Raw genomic sequence first — 9688 nt, 5'->3', positions numbered from 1 at the left:
TAAGTGTTGAATCTACTTAAATTTTTTATATATTTATTTTACTTTATTTATTGAAGTCTCTTAGCTAAAATTCTACTTTCGTCATCGACCTAAACCTTTGCTTTAGTTGCTTTATGAGCTGGCCCTCCAACAAGCCTAAGTGGTCTTAATTGTTCAATGGCCCCAGCCTCTCTTTGTCTAGGCAAGTTATATTTTTATATTTAACATGTTTTCCTTAAATTAAGTGATTCATATATTTGCATTTGACAACTATTCTAAACGGGGACAATTATACATATCCTGAGGTTAGTATCTTAATGTCGGTAACCATTTTTTGTCAAATTTTAAAAATAAAATCTTCAAATCCCAAAAACAACCATAGAGTAGTTTTTGAAGTTTTCTACTCACAAAAAATCTAATTCTTTTCAAGTAAAATGCATGTCCAAACACACTTTCAAAAATTATTTATCATCTCATCTTCAAAAACTCATATTTTTCAAGTTTTAATCAATTTTATGTCCAAATGCTAGTTTAATTGGCTTGTGAGAGATAATGTTGAATTTCAAGGATAAATTTGGTAGCAGCCGTCTATAAATAAGTGATACCACACATTGGAACTTTAATTTGCCTAGCCAAAAATAGTATCCCACCTACTATATTCGTATAATTAATACAGATCTAAGATCCAAGAGATGGAAGTTGCCAAAGTTCTTCACATGAATGAAGGAATTGGAGAGGCTAGCTATGCCAAAAATTCTCTGCTTCAGGTATAAATAATTAAATATAATTATACAACTTTTTATTTCCGCATAGAGGTTATAAACTCTTAATTATAATTTCTCTATTTCATTTCTTTTAGTCTTTAAAAGAATATTTTAAGGGTAATTTTATGTATGATCATTTATGTAAAACAACACACAGTGTGCACGCAGATCTTACCCCTATCTCATATGAGGTTTCATGAACTTTATTATAATAGTAAATTCAAAAAATAATTTTTTATCACATTAAATTTATTAAACATTACCCACACAATAAAGTTACACAATTATTTTTTTAACACATTAAAGTAACCGAACTTTGCGTATTATAATGCATTCATCTGAAATAACGGAATTTTGAGTAAATTTTATGGGTGGTCATTCAACTTTGTATTCATTACGAAAAAGTCATTTTTCTTCTTTTTGTTACGTAAAAACCATTCAACTTTGTGTTCATTACTTAAAAGTCACTTTTCTTTCTTTTGTTACACAAAATTCATTTTACTTTGCTCTATTTATCACAAAAGTCACCTTGGCCAAATTTTATAATACTTTTACTTGAAAAGTCTATTATGCCCCTGACATTATAAATTCTCTCAGTTATTTAATACCTTCTATATTATATAATATATAATATATTTTTACCTAGATATTTTACATATAATTAAAATAACTTAAATTTATTTATTTTTTATTTTTATAATATATCCATACATTTAATGTTTTCATGGCACTCAATTACTTTAATTATATTTAAAAAAGAACATATTTTAAATATAAAAATGACTTATTATTTATTTGAAATAATAACAAACAAATTTGTTTAACAAATGATAGTTTTTTGTAGTCAATAAAAATTTTAAAAAAGTTTCAGAGATATTCGTGTTTAATATTAAAAATTTTAAAACTTTATCTATTAATATTATTTATTTAAAAGTATTAATTTGATGTGTTATTGTGCTAAATGTGGGTATTTTATTTATTGGATTAATGAGTATGGCTTGGATGATAAATCAGTGAGCTTTAATTTTATAATTTTCATTAAAAATATTTTATTAAGCATGGTTAAGAACATGGACTTGAGATTTATTCACGGTAATATTAATGACAAATTTAATAATGCTACTTATATATCTTAAAAATTAAGGTTAAAAAAATTAAATGTACGAATATATTATAAAAATAATAAATAAAATAATATCAAGTTATTTTAATTATAAGTAAAATACCTGGGTAAAGGTATATTATATACTAGCATATAATATAGAAGGTATTACATAAATGAGATGATTTATAATGTCAAGGGCATAATAGACTTTTCAGATGAAAGATTTGTAAAATCTGGTCAAAGTGATTATTGTGATAACTAGAGCATAGTAAAATAATTTTTGTGTAACAAAAGAAAGAAAAATAACTTTTGGGTAATAAACATAAAGTTAAATGACTTTTACGTAATAAAAGAAAGAAAAGTGACCTGAATAATGAACACAAAGTTGAATGACCATCCATGAAATTTACTCCGAAATTTTACCTACTACTATATGATAGTTTTACTTCATTAATAATTTACATAAGACGGGAGATAGCACTACCATGCAATACATTCTTCATAAAATATGGTGTTAATTCGTGCCCACCTGCCTCCACAAGTACATGAACTTTGAAAAAGATTGATACTATTTTCTTATTATTTTCTTATGTTTCTTTAATAAGAACTTTTTATATAGTCACACAAACATTACTATTTGTTTAAATGACAAGTTTCAAAAATTTTATACTCATACAAATATTATGAATATTTAAGACGACAAGTTTAAAAGTATTCCTCACTCTATTAAGTCAAACTACGACAAACAAATTGAAATCTTCTGATTTACATTGCATTTGTATACAGCAAAAGGTGATCCTAATGACAAAGTCAATAAGAGATGAAGCCATATCTGCACTCTACCGCAGCCTTTCCCCAGAAATCATTTGTATTGCGGACTTAGGTTGTTCCTCTGGACCTAACACTTTCCTTGCAATTTCCGAACTCATTAGAACTGTTTCTGAAGAATGCAAAAGCAATGGCCAAAAACAGTCGCCGGAATTTCATGTTTTCTTGAATGATCTTCCCGGAAATGATTTCAATACCATTTTCCGGTCGTTGCCGGCGTTCTACGAAGATTTTGAGGAAACAGATGGGAGATGGATTTGATCCTAATTGCTATGTTACTGGAGTTACTGGTTCACTTTATACTAGACTTTTCCCTTCCGAGAGTCTGCACTTTGTCCACTCCTCTTACAGTCTCCACTGGATTTCTCAAGTACGTTTCATATGTATATATATATACATATAATAATCTCACGTACAAATTTCTTTTCACTTGGCTGCATGTGGTTTTAACAGGTCAAATATTTGATATAAGATACAAATCTATACATATATAATTGACAGACCTTAGCTGATGACGTGGCAAGGGATGTATACACATTTTTCAAATTTTTGACTTCTTTCATATTTTTTTTGTTTATGTGTTATATATAGTTACAAATCCAAAAGGCACGTCTTCAATTCTCTTAATTGCACCTCCTCTCTTTCCTTCTATTTCTCCTATCACTTTCCTAAATATGGTAACAGTTACACCTTATGCTTCTTTTTCTTTGAGAATTTCCAACAATCATAACTCTTTAATTTCCTTACAATACCGTATTTTATGCAATAAATTTTTGTTTGTGTCATAGATGATTGAAACAGTGTTATAGAGTTAAGGCCTCATTTGTTTTTTCCAAACTTGAAAAACCCCTAATTTGAGGCTTGACAAATGTATAAGTTAATCCCATTAGTTATTCATTTTCTAAGTGGATAATATGGTTCTTATTCATATTTGACCCGTTTTTAAAACTCATTTTTTAATGAATAATATGAGTGGATAACTGTTTTCTTTTAACATTTTGCCACCACTAAATGTATCTAACCACTCTTCCCCTCCACGCAAGATTGTTTAGGTGCCTGCATGAATTGACTAAGTGTTTGAACTCCAAAAGATATTTCTGGAGTGGCATGTCATTCTTGCCGGCTGCTATCTTTTCAACCGCTTTAACAGATTTATGTTGAAAGAAATTTTCTCTCTATCTTCGCGAGGTAGGGGTAACGTCTGCATATAAATTATCCTTTTCAGAACCTACTTTTCAGATTACACTGAATTTATTGTTGTAATTTCAATCTTTAATTTTTCTCTTTTTAAATTATTTTTTGAAATCATTTGTATATATAGGCGTCAGAAGCATATCCAGGATATTGGTTCTACAAGTTTAATTAAAGGATTACTTTCGGGTCGAATATATGCACAATAAGATTATATTTATTCTGAACAACTGACATAAGATTTGAATTCATGACTTGTGATATATAGGTACCTGATGGTATAGAGAATAATAACAAGGGAAATATTTACGTGTCAAGCACAAGTCCACCAACTGTGGTTAAAGCATATTTTGAGCAATATCAAAGAGATTTTGTAACTTTTCTTAAGTATCGTTCAAAAGAATTTGTGAAAGGTGGACGTATGATATTGACAATGCTAGGTAGGAAAAATGAAGATCTCTACAGCAAAGGGTGTCACTACGTGTTCGAGCCTCTGGAGATGGCCCTCAAAGAGCTAGTTGCAATGGTAAAACCAAACAAATTTTAATATATACATATCATAGACATATAAATACCATTTTTTTAAAACATAATCTTCATATATCTTGAAAAAACTATAAAAATATTAATTATATTTCTTTGTATTATTTCTTAATTTATTTTATTTTATGTGGCAAAGTTTGATTATGTCATGATTTTTCTATGATTATAAGAGCATGTCATTAGGGCCGTAACGGTTTAGTGAGCTCAATACACTACAAGAAATCAGGGTTTTAGCGACGACCTTCTGTGGCGACTAGTTTAATTGCTACAAAAGTGATAGCTTTAGTGGCGAATCTTTTTGTCGCAGCAGAAACTAAAATTTAGTGGCGACTGTACTTAAGTCGCAACAAATAAGCACAATTTTTTCGTTTCCCCTTAGAGCACATTTGCGGCGACTTTTTTGAAAGTTGTTGCAATAGTCCTGTTGCAGCGACCAAGTCGCCTCTATTTCTTCGCTTCAAAGTAAAAAAATAAACAAAAATTAAATACACCCCGTCTTTTGTTATATTCTTACCAAATCCCCTTTGTCTCGAACTCAAAACCCTGACCGAGCAGCGAACCTGTAAAAGCAGGAAGAAAACCAAGTGACTCCCTTTTCCTCCTTAATCAAACCTCATCCCTTTGCCTCCTCCTCCTCCTCCTCCTCTCTCTCTCTCTCTCTCTCTCTCTCTCTCTCTAAATCGCTGAACCATTTATATCTAGAGTTGAAGATGATAGAAGAAATGGAAGCAAATGATTTAGTTTCTGAGTACAACGAAGTGGCCCTGTGCTGTTTTCTCTCCTTTCCTCTAAGATTTAGTAAGTTGCAGAAGTTCTGTTTTTGAATTTTTATTTTCTATTTTATTATGGTTTTTCTTGTTAAGGGAAATTGCTCATGTTAAGAGTCGATTTTGTGGTTTGAAATGGTCTTGAGTTTTTGTGAATTCTTCAAATGTTCTTTCTTTATTTTGGAATTTGTTCAGATTACTGATAGCCTTAGCTTGTTCTTTTTTGTTTGGATAATTTATTTTAAAATTTCGTTAAGGTAAAAATCTTCATGTTCTGTTACATTCAAGTGCACATGCCTAGGTCATTATGTAAGGCCTTAACTCTTATGATTGCCCAATTTATAATAAATTAATTTAGTTCCCTAGGCCTTGTCTCAAGTAAACGTTGTTAACTCTCAAGAACACAAAATGGTAGATCTTTTTGTATATTGTAAAGGTAAGTACACAAAATGGTAGATCTTGCTATGTCTGAAGCTAATCTGGGTTGAGGGAAAGATTTGGATTCAATATGTAAGGTTTTAGTAAAACAAAATATCTTTTATTCACTTATGTACTCTTACGGATTCTAGTTTCATGATGTAAAGCCAAAAACCTATAAATGACTCCTCAAGTTTTAAATAGTATGTATGTACCAACACTACCAAAAATTAAACTTTGCTTCTTCTCCTAGACAAGGTAAAGATATGTAAAAGGCATTGTAATAACAAGAATTTTCTTTTCCGGAATGTAGCATATAGTTTTTTCCTAAAGGTAATATACATATTAAGAAATCTACTAAATATTTATAGATATGTGATTGTGAACTCAGCTATCATTACTCATTAACTTGAGGTTGTTGTAGCCGTGTAGGTACCCATAGACTTAAATCCTAGATCTTCTTTGCATGTCAGTAATGGTATGAGAAGTTTAAGTTAAATTAGTTTTAAATATTAAAAGTTTACTATTTGTGAAAATTTAGTATCACGTAAAATAGAGCAGAAGGAATATAACATTTGAATTTTAAATTGCCAATCCAACTTATTGTGAGCGATAATGTTTTTTAATTGACCTAATAGTATAAAAAGAAAAACAATTGCATTATTAATATATAGAAGTTAAACTCATAGTGTATTTTCATTATTAATATGCAGGGTTTAATAGAAGAAGAGAAAGTAAATTCATTCAACATTCCTATATACCATCCATCTCCTGCAGAAGTGAAGTATATAGTTGAAAAGGAGGGATCTTTCACTATTGATGTCTTGGAAACTTCAGAACTTCATATTGATGTTTCTGATGAAACTTGCAATAATACAGGTCAGTTCGATGCACAAAGCGACTTGCATTTGTGGAGGGTCCAGGAAATGGTCACACCCCAAGATTGCAGCAATGGTGAGTACAATGTGGCACATTGCTTGAGAGCTTTGGCTGAGCCTTTGCTTGTCAGCCATTTTGGTACTAAATTGAATATGGATCAAGTCTTCAATAAGTGCAGAGAAATCTTTGTCAATTGCATGGCGAAAGAGAAGACTACATTCACAAATGTCATTATCTCCATGACCAAAACAAACTAGGGCGGCTATATTCCCCCTTTGTTATTTCGCACTTTTAATTTAAGGAGATGGTGGCTTAATTTGGTTATGTTAAACATGAAGAATAAATCCAAACAGCCACCCACTTAATCTCCTAGGTGTATAATTATGTATAATCATTGCATATTCAATGTATACCGACTAGCAAAAGTATATAGTGAATTTGGCCGGTTATTTGTGGTAAATTACCTACGAAGCAACCCAATACGAATAGTAGAATTGAAATTGCTATAAGCCTATAACTATGGCAACGATTAAATCAAGGGGGGAGAAAGGTGGGGATATGATTAGTATGATCTTTTTTGAACTTCCGTCAAGAATTCCTTTGGGTGTGCGTGAACTAGCGGACTGATCGCTACGTAGGGATACTCCCTTCAGCATGAGCGGACAATTTCGAAACTGGTTAAGAATTTGTGCCACTATATATCCCACATCAGATTCAACCATATGTTGGGCTAAACTAGCCCATGAATACTCTGGGAATTTGCTGCCGTACCCTATATTTGTGCCACATTTTAACCTCTACCCTATTTTTAAAAATTATTGATTTGGTAGCCAGCTGACAAAAAATTCGTAATAATATGACAATTACACCCCTGACAAAAGATATAAAACGATTTCCTCCTCTTCTCTAGCAGCTTTATAAAAAAATCAGAAACTTGTCCAGATTCATCTTTAAAATCACACTTGCGTGAAGTTGTTTCACCTTGAAGCTAAAACTTCATGCTAATGTAGTATGGAGTTGTTTCATGCTGAATCTAAAACTTCATGCTAATGCATGCTGATGTTATTTATCCTGCAATCTACAGTTATGTCATGAGTTTTATCTGAAATTTCAGTCTAAACATGCTGAAGTTATTTAGTTCATCTGCTAAAACTTTAGATGAAACATGCTTAAGTTTTTTAGTTCATTTGCTAAAACTTAAACATGGTTAAGTTTTTTAGTCCATTTGCTAAAACTTCAGACTAGACATGCTTAAATTTTTTAGTTCATTTGCTAAAACGTCAAACTAAACATGCTTAAGTTTTTGTCTTGCAATATGTAATTTTCTATTGAAAGGTCATTTGCTAACCTTTTTATTCCACAAAACTTGAAAATAATCAAACAGAGTTCTGAAGTAAAAGGGACGTAACTCTAACAAGATCAAAGTTTTGGGTAAAATACAACAGGCTCTTATTTGGTGCTTGCTTATTGATGAAAGGTCATTCTGATCTTACAGTACAAAGCTCTAACATATCCTTTTTATGTTGTAAAATCTGATGTTGTAGTCATATAGCATGAGAAAAACCATCGCGTGTAATATCCTATACTCGTAGGTCATTACTTAAGTTGGATTGAAGAAACAGCTGCGGTGATTTCCTTTGCCCGAGAATCATTGTCTTCCAAAGACACACCACGAGGATCTTCCGTCACTAGCATAGCAACAACATGTTGAAGTTATTTAGTTCCAAAAACTTACCTAGTTTTCTCCGAAACTTCAGTCTAAACATGCTGAAGTTATTTAGTTCATTTGCTAAAACTTCAAACGAAACATGCTTAAGTTTTTTAGTTCATTTACTAAAATTTCAGACTAAACATGCTTAAATTTTTTAGTTCATTTGCTAAAATTTCAGACTAAACATGCTTAAGTTTTTGTCTTGTAGTATATAATTTTCTAATAAATTTTGGCTAATGCATGCTGAAATTATTTGGTTCATTTGCGAAAACTTCACACTAAAACGTGCTGAAGTTTTGTCCTACACTCTACAGTTTTGTCATGAGTTTTATCCGAAACTTCAGTCTAAACAAGTACAAGCTGAAGCTTTTTAGTTCATTTGCTAAAATTTCAAACAAAACATGCTTAATTTTTTGTCTTGCAGTATGTAATTTTCTAATGCATGCTGAAGTTATTTAGTTCATTTGCTAAAATTTCATACCAAAACATGCTGAAATTTTGTCCTGCAATCTATAGTTTTGTCAATAGTCTTTCATTAAAGAAGGGCAAAACCGTCTTTTCAAAATGCTTTTAACAGAAAAATGGGCATGGATGCAAACAGAAAAACAAAACGGGTATAAGTTAAAAAGGGGCGACCAAATAGGGCGCCCCATGCAATTCTTACGAATACTTTTAATATGGTGTGATATTGTTCGTCATGGGTCAAGCCCGTAGGGTTTCCCCCAAAAGGCCTCACACCATTAAGAGATCCCTACACCTTAAATATAGGTTCTTAATTTTTTCAACTACCAATGTGATACTTTGTTCGCACACCGAACACCAAATTCTATTGATCATGTTCCATTTGCAACAATTGTACATTGTCTTGGGGTGTCTTTGGCTTTATATATATATTAAACCTATATAACCAAGCCTTCTGTCTAACTTAATTTCTGAAGTTCATACTCGAATATCTAAAGTTTATACAATATGGTTTGAAGTTCATAGCCAAATGTGTAAAGTTTATGCCCATATATCTGGAGTTCATATCAAAATGTCCGAAGTTCATAGCAAATTATTTGAAATCCATACCTCAATATCTAAAGTTTATATCAAAAAGTCTCAAGCTCATACACAAATACTGAAGTTCATAACAAAATTTTTGAAGTTTTAAAATTTCTTCTTTCTTCTTTCTCCGTCATCGTTTCATATCATTTGTACTTTATTTTTCATCAGATTTAGGTTCTAGGTGCTATGAGATTCCACCTTTTGAAATTTGGGTTTTCTATTGGTTTATTGTAAAGGGAAATTGGCATTTTAAATATGTGAATTGGATTTGTTGTAGAGTTTGGTTTTATGTTGTATAGTTTTATCTACACTTTATAAATCTAGGTTAATTCGTTCGCTTTTCCTTTAAAGCATTTCGAGTTTTATAATTTAGGGGTAATTATTTCTAAACTATAGTGCTTTATGAAAATTTCTCAAATTTAAATCTTAGCTATGTATAGCGAAAAATATGTTCATA

The 9688-nt window shown here is 31.0% G+C and overlaps 1 pseudogene; it reads left to right on the top strand.

Moving 5' to 3' along the window:
* The first annotated feature begins 671 nt into the window (after positions 1-671).
* LOC107794099 (S-adenosyl-L-methionine:benzoic acid/salicylic acid carboxyl methyltransferase 3-like) lies at positions 672-6882 on the top strand (annotated as a pseudogene).
* The last annotated feature ends 2806 nt before the right edge of the window (positions 6883-9688 follow it).

Source organism: Nicotiana tabacum, chromosome 13, assembly GCF_000715075.1.
Source record: "Nicotiana tabacum cultivar K326 chromosome 13, ASM71507v2, whole genome shotgun sequence".
Classification (NCBI taxonomy): Eukaryota; Viridiplantae; Streptophyta; class Magnoliopsida; order Solanales; family Solanaceae; genus Nicotiana; species Nicotiana tabacum.
The sequence above is the reverse complement of the archived record's forward strand: the minus strand, read 5'-3'. Positions and strand labels throughout refer to the sequence as shown.